At 37.3% G+C, this 20,135-nt stretch overlaps 1 long non-coding RNA gene across 1 annotated transcript in view; it reads left to right on the forward strand.

Annotated features, from left to right (window-relative positions):
- The first annotated feature begins 1,597 nt into the window (after positions 1-1,597).
- Positions 1,598-20,135, forward strand: part of LOC127529111 (uncharacterized) — a 224,084-nt gene continuing 205,546 nt past the window's right edge. The window contains exon 1 of the long non-coding RNA XR_007935799.1: positions 1,598-1,663. This is a non-coding gene — a long non-coding RNA (uncharacterized LOC127529111). The remainder of the gene's footprint in view (positions 1,664-20,135) is intronic.

The following is a 20,135-nucleotide window of genomic DNA, read 5'->3' on the forward strand; positions in this document are numbered from 1 at the left end:
TATTGTGACCTGCGTCACTCGCTCCCCATTTCGCTCTCAACTGGAGACGATGCTGTGGACCGTGGTCCCAAGGAGTCTGGGCTTTCGCCCATCTGTTCCAGGTCAGTCTCTGAAAGGCCATACCTTGAGCTTAAACTTGGACTTGTTGGTCTGGGCTTGGAAGCAGCTTTAGTTTTCTTTTCCATTTCTTTCTGAGCCCCTTTCTTGCTGACCATGTTTATATATGCTGTAGTAGAACCCTCGGGTTGGATAAATACAGGATATCTCAGGATAATACGGAAATAATATAAAAAATAACACCGCTAACAGAGGTCCGCTTCAGACGTCCATCTCTTGCAACGGACGAGACCAACCTATAACATTCATTTTAAATATCTTTGCATCAACAGTGTTTTATTTCAAGACTGTAATGATTGATTTCTAGAATATCAGTGCCTGTAAACTTGGCATACCTTAACTAATCTTTTCAAGTATCACCTTGAGTACATGACCTAATAGAAGTAGTACAGATAATGAAGCTTTTGTAAGTGCTTTCAGTCTGCACTAGAATGTTACGTCTTCTGAAGAAGTATTTTGTGTCACAGTTTCATGTTTAGCATTGGAAAGCAGACCCCACATCCTTATGTGACAGTACTAAAGCTCATTACTCAAAAAGTAGAGTAGCCAGCCCTTTAAAGCTAAGCAAAGCAAAACCATTTCTATGAGCCATCTGTCTTCTGCAGACTGAAGTTTACACAATGTGTTGTACGAAAGGTAAACATGGGTCTCCTGTGTGTGATGCTAATGACGTTGCGGCTTGGAGTGGTGGTCTGTGGTTGTTGATTGCAGTTCTCCACTTAAAAAAGGCAAATTATTTTGAAATACAGCTTTCCACCTCCATCTGTGAAACTAGTACTAGAAGAAGAGAATATCAGCCGGCTTTAAACTGTCAGAATTTTAGGATTTATTCATATACTGGAACAGACATATACAAAGGATTGAAAGACAAGCCTCAGATACATTAAATCTGGATTAAGCACAGTCAAGGAGACTGTTGCATTAACAAAGGTAGCCACATTGATGACAAGCAGAAATTTGCCATCTGAAAGGCTGAAGAAACAGCTGGACATTGCTGGCTGAGTATTTGAATTCAATTCCATTCAGTATGGTTTTATATAGTACTCTATTCTGACAAGTTGTTAACTATACAAATTATTAATTACACTGTGACTGCACATAAAAACACTAGAACTAGTTTGAGAGCTTTTAAATAAAAAAAGTTACATGTACACCATAGTTGGTCTTTACACACACTACAAAAGCCTTGATCATTGTCTATGTAAAATGTAGCCCACCCTTGCCATATCCTAAAAACGTGCCTTAGTTTCACATTTTATATTTACTTTGGATGATCATTGTTGTCCCTTTTCCTAAAGGACAGCAAAAGCTATTTTTTCAGTAAACAAATGATTCAGTTATTGCCCTTATGTATTTGAAGGGTGCTGAAATTGCACATTCTTGATCACATTTGGCTGATAGTGTGTGAATTGTTAGTGTGAACACGACTATTGACCTTGACCACTTTGCTTCTATCCTTAGATACCCTATGCTGTCAGATAGAAAATTATTGAAGGGATCTGTCCTGCAATCAATGCATGGAGAAGTACTTGCATGGAAAAAAACGGTAAATATTGACTTGCATGCTCTTACCTCACTCTTCATTGAACTATTGACGATCAAGTTCAAAGTGTTCAACACTAATGAAATAAATGGAAACACAGCAATGAAATAAACCATAAATAAAATATCAGTTCAACCATCCATTATCCTCCCTGCTTAATCATGTTCAGAGTCACAGAATGCCGGAGTCTAGCGAATGAATCATAAACATATAGCAGATACCTGGGTCCTCCTACGTGGAGCTTGGATCTTCCCAGTCATAAAGCTCATTTCAATTTGTATTATTATTAAACTACACATTCATTATGTAATACTGTGCTAAGTGAGACGTGTATAATTTATAATTCAACTTTATTCAAAATACACACTGAATATAAATTCAATATACAAAATATACATTCCAAAACTAACAACACACCCTCAAATTGTATGTTATGTATAGTGGTTCATTTTGGTGAGCTGTCATATAGTGGCTCTTTTTGTTAAGATACCATGGATAAAGGCATATACTAAATATAGAATAACAAAAATTAGTAATAATGAAAATTTGCTATTCTCACTGTGAAGAGATACAGTATCAATCTTTAGTAATGGTACATAATATACAATGCATTTTCCAATGACTAAAATCTGTAGAAAGACTCAAAGAGTTCAGGATATTGATTTTTATCTTAGTTCAGTTTCAGGTATTACTCCCTCTTGCTGAGTTTTTATCTTGTTCTCTGTTGCTTTTGATGCCTACACTTTCTAATCATTCCTATATGTAATATAACTTGTTTTGTAAGTCACATTGGATAAAGGTGTCTACTAAATAAATCTAATACATAGAGATTAAAACCTCTGCGTGTGTGTGTGTCTGCATATGTATATATTATTGCCATAAAGTTGACAATAAGCCACAGAAAGGTTTGGGGCAGCCAACCATATATTATTTCCTGGCTGTAAAGTAGGAATAATAATTGTATTGTTCACCTATTACCGTATCCTAAACAACAGAACTGAACTTGATAGCAAAAAGATGGTGACATTAAAGGCCAGCAGAGGAAATGATGTCATCAATGGGGCTGGTACAGGAAGTGGTGTCATCAGGGTTGGGACCGGAAGTGACATCATCAGGGCCAGGCAGAATTTCCCATAACTGGTCTGCAGAGAAGTGAGATAAAGAGTCAGTGTACTCTTCCACCCCTGGTCTACCGTGAAATTCTTGTTTCAGGCCCTCCATACTCTTTGAATTATTTGGCAGGTACTATATGTATAACAGCGCCCATCAAACCCCAAACACAGCCTCACCAACACAGTTCAAATGTGGGATCAAATACGTATTTTTCATTCAAGAAAAACCTTTACCAAGCTTCTTTACCTAGCAGAGCACAATACAGCACAGCAAAAAAAAAGTGCTGTACAACTCCTTCCCTGACTCCAACTCACCTAGATGAGGTCGAGTGGCTTTATTTATCTGTGACCTTGGAGTGTTCTGCTGCTAGACCATGACCTGCTGGAAGCACTTCTGGGTCAACTGGAAGTCCCTGAAAGTAGGGATTGTGAAACCTTGAGGCTCCCACTAGCATCTCTCACGGGGCCCATCAGGTCTGTCCCAAGACACTACAGGTTCCATTACAGTGTACATATATATATAATATATATATATATATATATATATATATATATATATATATATATATACAGTATATATATATATAAAATCCTAAGCCTAAAGGTGCAACAAATTTTGTGCAACGATTTTATGTCACGTTTTTATGTCACGTCTTTTGTCATGCTTTAAATCGGGCTTATTTTAAAACCTACATGTATGTGTTTGGTATCTTTCTTTTCAGAATTTATCAAACTTTAATGTGATGTTGTTAGATTTTCAGATTTTAAATTATAAACTAAAAAATATCAAGAACTCACATCCCGCGAGACGAGACTTTGTGCCAAAAGATTTAACCACGCCCGGTGGCGGAAATTAAAAAGACAAAGAGTAGGACAGCTGCTGTACAGGCTTTTAAATGTTCGAATCACCGCACGAGATGCAGATTACACGGCAAGGCAGCAGCAGCAAGCCAGCAGCTGATCGAGCAAAGAGGAGGTAAAAAAAAACTGTATTTGTTTTCCATTGTATCACCATTTAAGAGAGGGTTTCAGAGGAGTGACCGCGTCTCCTTGGGGTGCGTTCAGCCCCCCTCTTCACAATGCATGTGGCAGAGACGCAAAGTGGCTGGCGAGTAGCACAGGCCAAGGAGGGTGGGTGGTTGGCGAGCAAAGCAAGCAGGGGGGAACCCCCTAGTATACTGTATATATATTATATAGATGTGTCCAGTATACAAATCCACACAGCTGGACCAATCTCTGATAAAATTTGCACACCTCCCATATTTGATCAGGAAAAGGCTGTAGACTATGTCCTGCCTCAAAATATTTACCGTACAGGTATTTTTGGAGTTTTTTTATTTTTAACCTTTTTTCAACAGTTTCAACCTGCTGGCTCAGATCAACTGAAACATCAGAATAGACTAATGCCAAACCAGCAGATAAACAGACCAGAACTTAAAATTGTCTTACCCAAGCAACATCTGCTGCTTCTAGTAAATAATAATAATAATAATAAAGTATATTTAGCATGGTAAATTATATTTTACATTGCATTCCAGTTATATGGTTATTAACAACAAAACAAAGTTCTTGAATTTTTGGAAAAAGGCTTGAAAGCTGAAGATAAGGGCAACATGTGCTGAATTGTGTTCTTTTTTTTATTCTGATTCTTGCATGTTCAACTGTATGTTGTGGTTTGAGTTGATTTATACGCAAATCAGTCAAATATTTTCATAACCTGCATGATTATGTAACTACATTCAGACAATCATCAGATTGTTCATTATGTGCTATTAAATTGCCATTTACATTTACTTTTTCTTGGCAAAAGAAAATAACTTTTTTAAGAAGACAGTTTGTTTCAGGTACACCTACAATGTAATTCGGGATTTGGTAGTGAGATGAATATATCCCAAGAGAGCAAATCTATTAATTTGTATTCAAGGATGCCTTGAAGCTAGTCTACTGCTAGAATAATGAGAAGAGACCCAAGTGGCAGCCGTCTGCACCCAAAATAACATAACACCAAGGCACCAAATGATATAAAAAATATTTCCTTTAATAAATATAGAGCACAAAGGAATGACATAATTGCAAATAAATATAACTGTGGAAAGTCAGAATGTTGGCTAAATATGTGCATACCATTTTTTCCCTCAGAGTTACAGTTTATAATTGCTAAAAACAGAAATAATTTTTGAGGCTTTAATAAAATATCCGTTTTCAAACAATAAACTTCAGCTTGAAAATATAACTAAATGGTCCAAGAGATCTGTGAGATGTTTGAAATCTGTAATGGTAAGCAAATGCTATTTGAGAGGAGGTCTGCATTGCCCTCTACTGGACATCAATGTATATCACAAACACATTATTATTAGCATGTTCAGATTTCAAAAGGTTTGAGTGTGTAAGGATATAAAATCAGAATCTGATTACTTAGAATGGACACTAACCAGGATGAAGTGTCAAAAAATGATTATCTGATTTACAAACAATTTCTGGGGTAATAAACAAATATAAAGTTTCAATTAAAATTATTTTTTAAATAAAGGTATGAATATTGTTGCGAATATTTGCTTACATCTTTTTAGGGCTTTGATGCAGTAAAGCAATATTTGATTTCATATACAGTATATTTTCCCTGTTTACATTTATTATTTTGTAGTCAGTTGAAATCTTCCTCCAAGATGACTTACGTTACATCTACAGATGTGTTTTTACATTTTAGGACATAGGTGGTTGAAATGATGTGATAGGGATTTTTAAAGATTTGTATGCAGGCAAGTTATAAATTACAGTATTTATACAAAAGATAAATTGTGTACCTTTTTATATGACTGAATTATTTCTAAGTTGGATATTTGGAGGGAGCCTTGGGTCTATGATCTGTTTTAAATTTTTTGAAAAATACATAGTCAAAATTCATCATATAGCAGCACTTTGAACAGTGGTCTCTCTACATTAAGGGCCATTGGGGCACAGATCCACCGAATATTGTGCAAAATAAGTAATATGCTTCCCTCAGTAATTTAACATGTTATTAGAATTTTCATAACAACCTTAAACTTTGTCTTCTTGAGCCTTTTGTTAAGTTTTCCATTGTATGCGCAAATTTCCTTACTAGGAAAATACTGCTTTTTTTAGAATGTGAAATTGTCTTTAAGCTGGGTGCTGCAAGCCTGTCCAATTGGCCCTGCAGTGTCTTAGATTAACCCTGAGTGTGTGTGCATATCTTCTAACTGCAACAACCATGGGGTTTAAAGGATACAGCCCAAACTGAAGTCACTTTTTTTATTGCACTTGTATTTAAAGCCTTTTCCACCCAATGCTATGCAGCGTAAGCCAGCAAAAATGTGCAAAAAAGTCAAATATTGTATCATTCGTTCCCTAAAGGTAGCCACAGCAATTTGAAAAAAGAAAACAAATTAGTATCAGGAATGTATTCAGCATAAAATATTATGTTGATGTGGTTGAATATCATCTTGATTTTTATCCACTGCTGAGGAGGAGGAGGACTGCCTGCTCACAGAAAATTTGAGCAAGTACTAAGGCTATGTTATGAGTGCTCCTTCCAACATGAGGAAAACATGTCAACAGCATGACCCAAGTCCTGGTGCAGAAAGACCAGGTATTTATTGCATCATTTTTTCAGTTGTTTGCCAGCCTCGTGTTAATGGACAAACACTTGGCCATACAGTGGGTAGTGCTGCTACCAGACAGCCGCAGGTACATGTGTTCACCTGATGAACTGAGTGTAGCCTGTATTTACTGCCCATGTTGTTGGTCTTTGTCTTTTCTCATCTCAAACTTGAGATGTTGCCATCATAATGTCAGTGTCAAAGGATATCACAAGGCCCCGATGCCATCTTAGACATGTCAGGCCGCAGCATTCCATTGTTTGATTTTCTGTGATGTGAACAGTGGATAAACTTTTCTTTCTTGGTAGTGAATTGCAAAAGAGGGACAGCTAAATTAGTTATGGTAATGTTAACAATAGAAAATCTACACATATAAAGGATGGCCCCACCAGATTTGTCTTGCCAGAAATGCCAGTATTTTTCGTTTTAACTCATGATCAACATTGTGAAATTATGTGGAAAATGTTACAGTCATTTTAAATCATATTTTCCTTTATAAGCTAACATATGATTGGCAATGGGTGTATCAGTGAGATCTGGATAGTGACCGCTGCTCAGGTAATCTGAGAAGGGGTGTCCACCTAACCTATTAAAAATACAGAAGCGATGCAGTCAAAAAATCTGTTTTTATACTTTGCAGAGCAAAGCAAGACATGGCTTTGAAATGATGATGCCGGGGTGAACCCAATATAACGGTGCTGAGCATAGCTTTGCAATTTCTGTAAAGTTTCGACCAAGTAACACTACAGGCTCTTCTTTCTTTTCAAGGCTACAAAAAACATTTGTCCAGAAGAAAAATCATGCAATATTGTCACAGGTAACATTGTGCCCCAAATCTACATAAAGTAACACAATATTCAGAGTAACATTTCATGTAATATTAATAGTGTGTGAAATGAAAATCTTGAGATGCAGACAGTATGGGTGTGTCCTGCTGAGTAGATGAAGCTTGGCTCCACATGTTTGAATGCTAAAATTGGTGCAGTATTCCATTTGGTGTCTACACTACCCAGAACAGACCAGGAGATGACCCCACTTGATTAAGTCCAAAGAATGTTTGTGAATAACGGTACACTGGTATAGCAGTTACTTAAGCTACAAATTATTTTTCTGCTAAACCCTACCATATTACTAACAACATGTTAAGTCATGTTCTAACTCACTTAATGCAGACCAAGTTCACGGCAGGGCTGGAGCCTATCCCAGCTAGCATAGGGCACAAGGCAAGAACAAATCCTGGACAGGACACCAGTCCATTGCAGGGTGAACACATACACACACCAAACAGGGCCAATATAGCATCACCAAATTACCTAACCTGCATGTCCTGAAAGACAACCCACACAGATCTGGGAGAACATGCAAGTTCCATACAGGGAGGGCCTGGAACACAAACCCTATTCTCTTTACTGCTAGGTATCACTGCTACCGCCATGCCACTGTGCTGTGCTACTAACATTTTTAACTTATACTTGTAGGCATACTGAAACATTCAAAACTGACAAAATAAATGTGTTTCTTTTGCACAATGGCATAAAGGCAGTAAAGCTGTTTTTTCTACTAAAAATATACAGAATGAAACAATATACAGTTTCACTAAATGATATATGTTTTATATGCCTGTTAAAAAAAATTCTTGACTTAATAAAAGGTGAAATGTCCTACTTTTTTAACTTTCATATCTTCATGCTCCATAAACAGTACAATTGTCTCTATGTGATACATCTGAATAATTAAACTAGCAATTCTAAACATCCTCAAATAAAAGTAATAAAAACACAGTAATTTCCTCTTAGGAAATTATGGAACAGATTTAATCATTTTGGCCTGAGATCCAGTGGAATTCTTAATCCGGAGTCCATCAAAAGATGTAACATGTTCCAAAATGAAGTAGGCATTAAAAAAAACACATGTACTGTATAATAACTAATTCCGCCATTCATCTGTTAGTTCTACCACATTTTACTTGAAAGGATACCATCATAGAGCAGATGTCTGGGCCAGTTTAGAGTCACCAATGAGTCTTACTCTGACATTGTTCGGGGTGTGCACAAAAATAAAGATATAAAAAAGCACAAGGGCTGGAGAAGAAGCAGCACTGATCAGTGCACCATTTCACTGCCCAAGCTTATTTTGCTTTTTGCTTTCTCTTTGTCTACATTCTGTCCATTACTGAAGTGCATAAGCATACACACACACACACACACACACACACACACACATATATATATATATATATATATATATATATATATATATATATATATATATATATATATATATATATATATATATATATATATATATATATATATATATATATATATATATATATATATATATATATATAACCAGTATCCTTGTCCTAGGCAGTTCACAAAGGAGGAGATTTCTCATGATGAGAAAAAGAAATTGAGTCGTGCACTTTTCTGAAGCCATGCTTTAGATCTGCTGTTTTATACAAATTCAGACACATTCAACAATGGTGGCTGGGAGGGAAACAGTTGAGAGTTTATCGCTGCATGTGTTTCGAAAAAATCAGCTTGCATTTTGTGGCTGATTGACTGCACAATTTGGGGCAGCATATATTTGGAATAAGCGGGTTGTGTATTTTTCTTGCTGAGGTGAGACAAAATGGGGACTTGGAGGGGTCAGAACATACCTTTTATTCGAACATCAAACCATTTTATAGACACATTTAACGTGATAGCAAATGTAAGTAAAAATCATTAAAGAATGTGTCTCTATTACCAGGTTATTATTGACAAAATCTGCTTTTCTAATCAATACAATTTATACGGTCTACCTATATAAATAGTTATGTTTCACAGTATGCCTGGTTGTGTATTCAGACCCAATGCTTGCAATAAATAGTCTCATGCTCTCGGTGAACAAGGATGTCTGGTGTCATGGCAACGAGCTGAGATTACTAGACCCCAGAGATGGACAGTTTTTTCAGTCTATGACTCTTATCATCCTGATAAGAGCCTGTTATATGACCTCATGACTACAGGGTCTTTCAAAGGACACAAACTGTCAGGATTCGTCAAATAAGAATAAAAAGGCCACCGCTTTCAGAGAGAAAACAAAGGTTTTATAAATAATGTTGCCTCACTTGAATTAGTGAAGCCACTTCAATAATTTATATTCACTGTTGTTTTTCTAATGCATATCAACAAGTTGATAGCTCATAAATTGTCATTAAAAGACAAACCGTTCATTTGTTTTTCAATATCCACATATACAGTGGGCAGAAGTGTTCATGTGCCAGCTGCTTGGTTTGCCCAAAGGATTTCTGCTGTGCGTTTCTGACCATAACGTCCAGAGGCCTGATGACTTGAACTGTGACCCTTATATTGTGTTTGTTTTTTTTTTATTCATTTATTTTCTAAATTTTCATGTTTCAATTGAGAGTTGAGTGGAACCCAGTCTAACACACCAGAAACGGCCAGCCACCTGTACGAGGTGACTATTTATCATCAGCTACACTCACTCATACTAATTCAGTTTAGATTTACCAACCAACCTGACTGGTATATTTTTGAGATGTGGGTTGAAACTGGAGCACCTGGAGAAAAGTCATACTGACATGAAGAAAATATGCAAAATTATGCAGACAGTATCCAGCAAAGAATTGTCTAGAGTTGATAGGGAGCAGTGCAAAGTATTTGTTCAGTTGCTGTTTAAAGTGTTAACCTAATTAAGACTGAAGTTTACATACTTTCTTGTGGTTCTCCAGAATTCAAGTTAATTCCATTAACCGGTGTCACCATTTTCCTTCTAGTTTTCTATTGTTTAGTTGGTTCAAAGGAATACTGCACTCAAAAATGACTTTTTTTATGTCATTTAACTCATGTATTTTGTTGTAATGGCCGTGAAAAATCTGTAATCCAATGTTTTCATGCAGGACAGAGATAATGTTTCTGATAGAATAGAAATCTATGGTGACCTATATTGAATAACAACAAATAATACCAAAAATGGATGTAACATTTAAAAAAAAAAATATTTTATGGTGAGCATTCCTTTAAGTTCCAATATGCAGGTGCTCATTCTTTAGATAATAGGCTTATAGGATTGCAGGGTCCTTTTGATCACGTGTACAGAGTACAATAAAATTCTTACTTGCATGTGCACTTGCGGTTCTTTTTGTCCACTTCAGTCCTCCTCTCTTTTTTTAACAGTCTGTGCCTTTGTATTCACTGCCTTTTACCCTTTAATAGACATACCAGTGCTTAGCTGTCTTTCTAGATTGGCCCGTCTGTTCTACCTACGTCAGTTTGTAGGTTTAAGCCCAGGTGTCTGCTCTGCTCTGTCCACTTCAGCTCTGTTTGTGGGGTAGCAGAATTATTTCAGTTAACAAGAGAAACCTCACACTTGTAGGAATTGGTTCAAAGAAAAGGCCATGTGTGTTTAGAATGGAAACCAATAGACAATAGACCAATATTTTTTGTAAAGTACACGCTGAGAATCTTGAACAAACTGACATCTATGTAGCTGAAGCAGAATGTCCGCTAGTTTGTTGAACACATTTAGGACAGCATAGCTGCTGGTTAATCAGGAAAGCCACATGGGCTCATTTGCAAAAATATATTTTTATGCAATTCTGTTTCTGTGTTTCAAAGCTTAGATGTTCACAGGAGAGTCCACTCTCTTGGTACCCACGTCGGCCTCTGGATTTCATGTGATGTCATTTGATGAATCACAGCTTGGCAGCAAAGCAGTCACATTGACTATCACCTCCAACATCATTTATTTATGTGGTCTTGCTGAGATGATATTTTCTTGGCCCTTTCTCCCCATTCTTGTTTCCTAAGGAAATGATATGTGTGTAACACTGATGGCTATTTAGGCCTACATGTTGCACACAGCAAACAAAGAGAAGGGCCCGCTAAAGTTAAAAAAAAGCTTTCTGCATTTTCCATTTCTAATGAAACACACACGTTCTGAGGCTCATATTTTTTTTTTCTTTGAGACCTTGGATCTTTTCTTACTTATTTATTTTTTCATTGGGTATAAGAATGAGAGTGTCTTAGATTACTGCACAGAACTCATTCCCTAGTTTCTAATCAGGACAGGCCACACCTGCCAAGTGAAAGCGTCTGTGAAGAAGGTCTTTCAAGGACAAGTCAGGCTGCTGGAGGTGTGCCAGCTCTGCTACGGCTGCAATGAAAGCTCCCTGCTGCTCGCCTCATTCCCCTTCCCCCCTGTCCCGCCGGTGCCGCCAGCTCCAGCACTTGAAAAGCTGCTAGACAAGAACAGAGAAACAGCTTAAAACCATTTACAGTGAGGCCTGAGTACATATGCCATAATTAAAAATTGATTTATATATACATCTTTCACTATTGATGCAATCAACTGTTAATAGTCCAGACATCTCTTTTTAGCAGCTCCAATAGTTATATCCTGGCCTAAGGGACACCATGATGGTGATGCCCCCAGCCAACATGATGCTGCAATATTTCACAGGTGCCAGACAGGCGGAAAAGCTAATACACTGCAGCCCTTACTACTGCCTCACTGGTCACCCAAAAGTGTTACTGCTAGAACATATATGGTATGAGGAGAAGTGTAGAGCTGACCGACAGAAAGATGCAGAAACCCTTTACCCGCCAGCACCCTTGGAAGATCAATAGCACTGAATCTACTCTCCTAAAACAGCTCCATCTTTACAATGCACTAATGACTAGTCCTTATACACTCACACATACAAGTAATGAGCCAAAATAGACACCAATTAGCATTGGCTAGATTTCTAAGGCTGATGGCACATTACACAAACACTAGTCGGAGGGGATGTCAAACTTGTTGACCACAGTTGCTTATCTCATCATCTCAGCAGGTTAGATTACACATCTAGAAATAAAAGGCTATGACAAATTATAGAACTCCATGATGACTTTCCAGCAAAGTTTCACATTTCCAAAGTATTACAAGCTTGGATCTTTTTGTGACAGCAAATTACACACTGTCTGATTGAGCTGGTGCTGTATGAATGCTTTCCAGGATTGTAAGTTCAGCTCCATTCTTGGCCCTTTTTTCTTTTTTTCATTCTGTCGTAATACGTAAAACACAAGAAAACAAACAGACAAGCCTTTCTTACAAAACACCCACATTCCTACTTCCTCGTAGCTGCATTATATGCATTTTGCTTCCAGTTGAGCATTCACTGGTTTTCAAATCTTGCACACACAGGCCTAAAACAAAAATCCAATCTGTCTGATTTAGTTGGAATGAGTCACTGGATATGTCAGACTACATGACTAAAGGTAATGGGAGCACACCACATCTGCCTCCAACAGAAAACTGCAGTTCTCATATAAAGCCCCCACAGACATAACAAGTATATAAATTTCCCATGTATAAAGTCCAAGATTCTGAAGCTGTGAGGAAGCAACTCTAACCACTGTGCCACCATGTCACCCTCTGAAAGAGTCAGAACAAGGGTTGCCATATTCTAAATGAACTACTTCTTCTTAACTTCACCACATAACTAACATAATGGTATTCACCCCTTTCATGGAGTTGCCTTCCTGAACATGAAAGTAACAGAATATAAGAACGTAACAAATTTGACACACCAGAGGAGACCATTCAGTCTGTCAAGCTTGTTTATTTAGCTAATAGCTAAGCTGTGCCAGTATCTAATCCAGATACTTCTTAAAGGTTGTCAGGGTGTCTGCTTCAGTTACATGGGTTGGTAGTTTGTTCCAGATTCCCACAACTCTTTTTGTATAGGAGTGTTTTCCGGCTTCAGTCCTAAATTCACTTCCCCTTAATTTCCGCTGGTCTCATTGTGCCAGTGCATGTGTTTTACAAGGTTAGTGCCCAAAAGACTGCAGATGTGGAGGATCATCCATAACCGCCAGCAACCTTGTACTTGCAAAGGTGACAGGTTTTAGGATAACCACCTACTGCACTTAACACTTTTTAAGGTCCTTGTCTGTATGGCTACAGCTGAGTGGCTCCTGTTTTACAATGCTTAGGAAGCACTCTCCTGTGACTATTGTAGGACTTTCTTACACAAAAATTTCAATGTGCCCTCAAATTAGGAGTCAGACCTGTTTTTAGACCTGGAATCTCTGCACAGTCACCATGGCACTGAGACAAACTACATATATGTATGGATTACTCCAAAATAAATACATTTCAACACACATGTTTTCTGGAACATGATAGTAGTAAATAAGAAGTCTCCTTACTTTGGCTATAGACAAGAATATGGATGTATTATCTCCTTCATTTTCTACTTATTTACTGAGCACTGAATGCCAGTTCATGTTGTTACAAATAGACTAAAGAAGAAGGAGAAGAAAACCAATTGCAGACCGCAAGTAGTCATTGTCACTAATTTTATCTGTGTTTTCTGCTTCATATAATTCAGGTAAGTACAGTATTTATCTGCACTGTAACAAATTATACCATTTAAAATGTCTCTTTTGTATTTCAATAGTATCATTGATAGATAATGCTTACTCTTGTGCTCTTCCTCTGTATAGTAAACAAGCTCCCTGTCACTGAAAATTTAACTTATTGCACTCTGTGATGGTGGATGCTTTGTAACGGTGGAGAACCCTTGGTCCCAGAGAGCCACAGAGTCTGCTGGGTTTTGTTCCATTAGAGAAATCAAAGGAAGTTGCAGTCTGATGACTTTGATTAAAGTGAATACTTTGAATACTTAATTATATGCTTTATTGCTCTTTGTGTATTTTTTACTTTCTTTATTCTATTTCCAATACATGCTGCCATTATTACCAAAGTCGCTGGAGAGTGCATCTGCTCAGCTAAAGTATTACATGAATTCACTCTTTAGATAACTCTCTCAGTTCAAAGACATGTAGGTTAGTTGAACTGATGATGCTAAATTGGCCGTGCTGTGTGTCTGTACACCCTGTGATGGACTGGCGCCCCATCCAGAGGATGTATCTTGCCTTGCACCCTAAACTTGCTGGGATGTGCTCCAGCCCCCTATGGCTATGCTCAGGATTAAGCGAGCGTAGAAAATGGTGTTGTATGATATGGCATTTAAGAGAAAAAAACAAACTCACTATGTACATTTCATTGAACATTGCTAGCCCAGAAAATGTGGAATTTCCCTCCTGTCAAAGAGCAAAGAGAGGTGAAACACAAAGGCCTCCACGCTGGATGCAGAAGGGGGAAGATGCTGGCCTACTCCTCAGGCACACAAAACTGTCAGGCAGGTAGCTGGTCGCACTGGCATGCAGATATGCGGGGTGGATGCCTAGCAAGAAAGCACAGCAGCTCCACAGGAAGTGTACATTTCTGCATTGCTGATATGCCGTGACACTTGTGCATTTAGTTCAGTCCATCAAGTCTGAGAGTTTCCATCACTTTGACCATTCACAAAACTGAAACTAGTAATTAAAACAGAAATACTGAAATACTGACAAGAAGCAGCAAAATGAACTTCACAGGAGAATCTAGCCTGATGTGAGTAACTTTGAGTATGTGTGTGAATATGCACTGTGATGGACTAGATTCATGTCCATGGTCAGTTTTTGTTTTGCTTTCACTATGGTTGTGAATAAATTATCAATTCTCATGAACCTGACTGCATACATTTAGTATAAAATGGACAGATGGATCAAGAGGATTCTGAAACTAAGTAGAAGGTGTACTAAGTTTGAAAAAGACTATTAACAAGATGACCTTTGATCCTCAAAGAAGCGCTTCTCATGAGACACAACACTCCAAATCATTGGTTGCTATAATGTCCATCATTGCCAGTTGATGTTGCTGTGGCTATTTTATTTTCCTGATAGACATGATGGGATTTTGTCCATTGTTTTTGTGGTGGAGGAAGCCCACACTTTCAATTCTTTGGTCGTGTATGTCTTTTGGTTGCACTTTGGCAGAAGTTGTGAGCAGAGGTTGCCACAGTTGTCTTCCTGCTCACACCGCTGTGCTTTTCCTGTCAGCTATGGTGCATTTTTATTTCATTGCTAGTTGTGAGAAGGACCTGAAACCAAATTACGTGGGCGAGGGAAGCCATTGGTTCCTATTATTGGGAAAGCCAACAGACGGATGGGAGATAACGTCATCCAATCCTGAAAATCCTTTCACTGCAATGGCAAAAATGGCAGACTCTACACATTGGGGCCCCACTCCCGAACTGGGTTTTTGCCATTGGCTTCCTTCATTTGTTATGCAGCATAAGCCGACATTAAGAAAAAGCTAAGTTATTTCTCCAATGTGATTTCTTACCACTGTACCATTAAGGGAGAGGTACCACCTTTTTATATCATATCTATTTTGTTTCGGGTTATGTAACATGCCACAATTACAAAGGAACTCATTCCCAGGGAGCTAACACCCCCTGCTGGATACAGTTGTTCTTGAGTTTATGCGCAGTAGATGGAAAAACCCTAACGTTTTTTATATATATATATATATATCTATATATATAAAAATGGAATGGGTGGGTCGTCGGGTGGGCCTTTTTTTCATTCCGTTGTTTTTTCGACGTTTTGAAAATGTAGAATGATTATTTGATTTTTTTGTTTTTATTTGATCGTGTCTATGTAGCCGCCGTCGTAATAAAGTATCGCTAAAATCGTCATTTATCGTAATTTATTTTTGACGTATAACGTCGCCGTCGTCGAGGTCAGTGATACCAGTGCAAAAAATCTGCTTACGGTTGAAAGACACGCCCTACTCACTGGACAGTTAAAAACACCAATCAAACTAACGATGACATCAAGTATTACCCAATCAAAAGTAGGAAAGGAGGCATCCTCATAAAATGCGTGTGGGATGATTTGCATGAGACGCTGCTTTAAAAAAAAAAATGATAAAAAAAATACGGCCTTCCTAAGAGGCCAGATTATTTCATATCTTTCCCATAGAAATAAATTAGAAACCAAGAAAGTGTCAGAGCTAAGAAATGAAATTACTAGAATAGATGAAGAACAAGCCAGGCGTCCAAGTGAAGCTCTTCACAGGAAAAGGCAGGCCCTGCATACAGAACTTAACATCTTAACAACTAAAGAAACTGAACAACTTATTTATAAGTCTAGACAGCATTACTATGAACACGGAGAAAAAGCTAATAAGCTTTTAGCTCAACAAATTCATAAAATTCATTTAAAATGTTTCCTTTTTTTTTCATAACCTCTTTAACACACTACTTCTCTGCTGCGAAGCACGGGTATTTTGCTATATATATATACGAGCTGTATATACCCGGCGTTGCCCGGGGCAGAAGTAACCTAATCGGTCAAACACTTACATATATACCAAAGTAAACCTAATCGGTCAAACAGTTACATATATAAAAAAAGCGAACCTAATCGGATAAACAGCTTCATATATACAGAAGCGAACCTAATCGGACAAACAGCTAATCTATATACATAAGCAAACCTAATTGGTCAAACAGTTACATAAATACAAAAGCAAACCTAATCGATGAAACAGCTTCATATATACAGAAGCGAACCTAATTGGTCAAACAGTTATGCATGTGCAGAATAATTTTACAAAGATTATGCGTGTTAACAATCATTAAAAAGAAAAGATTGAGGAACTCTTCTTCTATATGTGATGAAGCTGGATGAAGCTGACTTGACGAAGACGTAGGTGGCATATATTGGTTTTTCTAAAACAGAAGAAAAAAATGAGTATCTATTATTATTTTAAATTAGAATGAAAATGAGAACCTTGATTAGAGATAGATTATCCGTATTAAAATATGTGCATGAATAAACTTTTGCTAACTCTCTAGCAAAAGTTTATTCATACAAATTGGCATGGGATGGCTTTGTGAAAAAGTAAAAATTAGATAAAAATAAATTGAGAATGCGTACTTCGATTTGACTGAGATTATCTGTAATGATGAAAAAAAAGTTTAGTATGTTTTTTTTTTCCATACGGGAAGGATGTAAAACCTTACATAGGCACCCTTCAGCCCGTACTGAAGGGTACTGTCAGATTCTTACTGACTAAAAAACACCCTTTTTATTCCACAGCTACCCCAAAAACCACTATTAGGCATTACTTTGGGGGTGGCAGTAGTTTAGTTATGAAACAGCTGGGTCCTGAAAAAAATCTGTCTTATTAGTGGCTTCATCACATATAGAAGAACAGTTCCTCAATCTTTTCTTTTTAATGATTGTTAACACGCATAATGTTTGTAAAATCATTCTGCACATGCATAACTGTTTGACCAATTAGGTTCGCTTCTGTATATATGAAGCTGTTTGACCGATTAGGTTTACTTTGGTATATATGTAAGTGTTTGACCGATTAGGTTACTTCTGCCCCGGGCAACGCCGGGTATATACAGCTCGTATATATATAAAACGTTAGGGTTTTTCCATCTATATATATGTATATATATACATGTATATACAACATTTCTGCATCAACAGCCCCAATAGATGTTGGGCAAAATAAATGGTTTAAGTTGTTATTAAAGTGTTTCTAATCACCCTCAACATTGTCTTCTGAAAACATTTTTTCCAAATTTTCTGTTACGTCAACATAATTACTTATCTAGAAAAATATAGCTTTTTGTAGTCTGTGAAATTTTCTATCTTACAGATGGTGCAAACTTGTTTTTAATTTTTGTTGCTGGTCCTATTGGCCTGGGAGTGTTCTGGTTTACATTGAGGTGTGTGTGTGTGCGTGTATGTTTGTAAGTGTGTGTGTGTGTACATATGCATTCTGAACTTTCCAAAACTGGAGCCTGAAAGCTTTAGCCCCTCTTTTTTCAGTCAGTAGTTTGTTCTTTGGATTAAAGGTTTTCTGAGTCAAGTTAAAGTAGCAGAAGCCAGTGAACAGGTACACAAATTCAGTGTCATTTGATCCTTTAAAGGTAGCCACAGTATTTAAAAACAAAAAAAAAAGTTCAATATCAGGAATGTGTCCGTCCCAAGGCATTTTGATCATCAACCAAAACTGAGAAGGACCACCCCATGATGTTAAATTTGAAAATTCCACCAAAGATTCCTCACATATGCTACAATGGGGACAAGAAGGCAGCAGTATCATGCCCCCATTACAAGAAAGCTCTCTGTCCTGGCGTAGAAATAAGTACTAAAAAATTATGCAAACACCTGGCTAAAAAGTTGTAAGTCATGCTACCAGACAGCACCAGATATTTTTGTTTGTGTGTGTAGTCTACGAGTTCCTTCCATGTTATTGTGCTGTGTCCTCTTTTGTTTCAAAGCTGTTCAAATCTAAACTGTGGTGTTGCTGTTTCAATCACAATCAGTTGCTGGTTCATAACTGAATGATGACTTCCAGGGTTTTTTTGGACTTATATAGTAGTCCTGGTGAAAATGGCAGTGAATCAACCGCAGCACTGAAGGTGATGTCATATGTCCTCTTGGGGATTGTCCTCTCTGTGGTCAAAAGGGGAGAAGTGATTACCGTCTGTACATTCCTTTACACCAAAAACATTGCACCTACCTGCTTTGTGCCTTGAAGGTGCTCCTATAGTCTTCATCTACAACACCACCAAGAATAAAAAGTCAAACCATAAGATAAAAATAACAAAACAATGTGTTAACTGCTCATCGTCTAACTGTCAACTACCAGGACATGCAAATGTAGTCAACTTGGAAAAGAACTTCAATAGAAAAGCAAGGTGCAACATGCTTGTTTTTCACTTTCTCCATGTTTAGTACATTAGTGGGTCTGAGTTTTTAACTGGTTTTGATGTCTTCTGTTTCCCTGTCTAGTTGTGTGTGCCTTTGGCAGTCAACCAGTTGCATTAAAATTTGGTTCTCTCCTTACATTCCTGAAATGATAGACCCTTATTGATATAAAATCTTTTAAGAAATACAAGAGTTTTATTAAATGTGATTGGTGATTCCAAAAGATCTGTTTTGAAAAAATGTTTCCAGCAATTTACTGTATTTTTAACATTATATCCATGTTGGACTAATGTAAGAAATAATTGAATCACTCTTAAGAAGACCTTATCTTTTTTTTGCTTGGCAATACCACATCCATCTTCAGCACTTAGCAGATGTTTTCATTGTGTTTACTTCCATCAAATGATCATTTTTGTAGGTTTGTTATTAGAAATTTGGGCTGTGCAGCATACATTTACTGTCAATGGGAAATGATACAGTATGGAAAAGGCTGCATGCCCCTATGAACCATATTTTTATGACTGCTGTTTTTTACATGTCATTTTGCATGCAGTACTTGTCTTACATTTGGTTCCTCATGTAACAAAGAAAGATGACAAATGATGAAAAATGTGCCTTGTTATTCATGAAATATTAATCCATTTACTTGATGTTGTCTGACTACTCTGGTCTTCTCTCACATCCCAAAGAGACGCAAGTCTGTATGTGTGTCAGCCATTAATTATAAGCAAGTGTGTAATTGGTTTCCCCACAACCGCAAAAATCAAAAATGACTAGGTTTAGTAAATTAATGTTTTTCGTGTGCATCTGCGTTTCATTCCCATTACAATGGACAGGGATGGACAATGATTGGTGCAAAAATGCCTTTTTATTCGTGAAATATGTTAACATTCTTGTGGCTTTCATTTGGATCCTCTGGTTTCCTCCCACTTCTCAAAGACAAGCATATCAGGTTTTTATGGTAAATTGTCCCTATGTGTGCCAGTATGGGTGACTGAATATACAGTATGTGGTCTTCAATGAAATGGGTTCAGGGCTACTTTTTGCCTTCAGCCTGATGGTGCTGGGATAAGCCCAAGCCCTGCCAAATTCTGTAAAAGAATAAACATTAGAAAATAAATACACC

Source organism: Erpetoichthys calabaricus, chromosome 9 (genome assembly GCF_900747795.2).
Source record: "Erpetoichthys calabaricus chromosome 9, fErpCal1.3, whole genome shotgun sequence".
Taxonomy (NCBI): domain Eukaryota; kingdom Metazoa; phylum Chordata; class Cladistia; order Polypteriformes; family Polypteridae; genus Erpetoichthys; species Erpetoichthys calabaricus.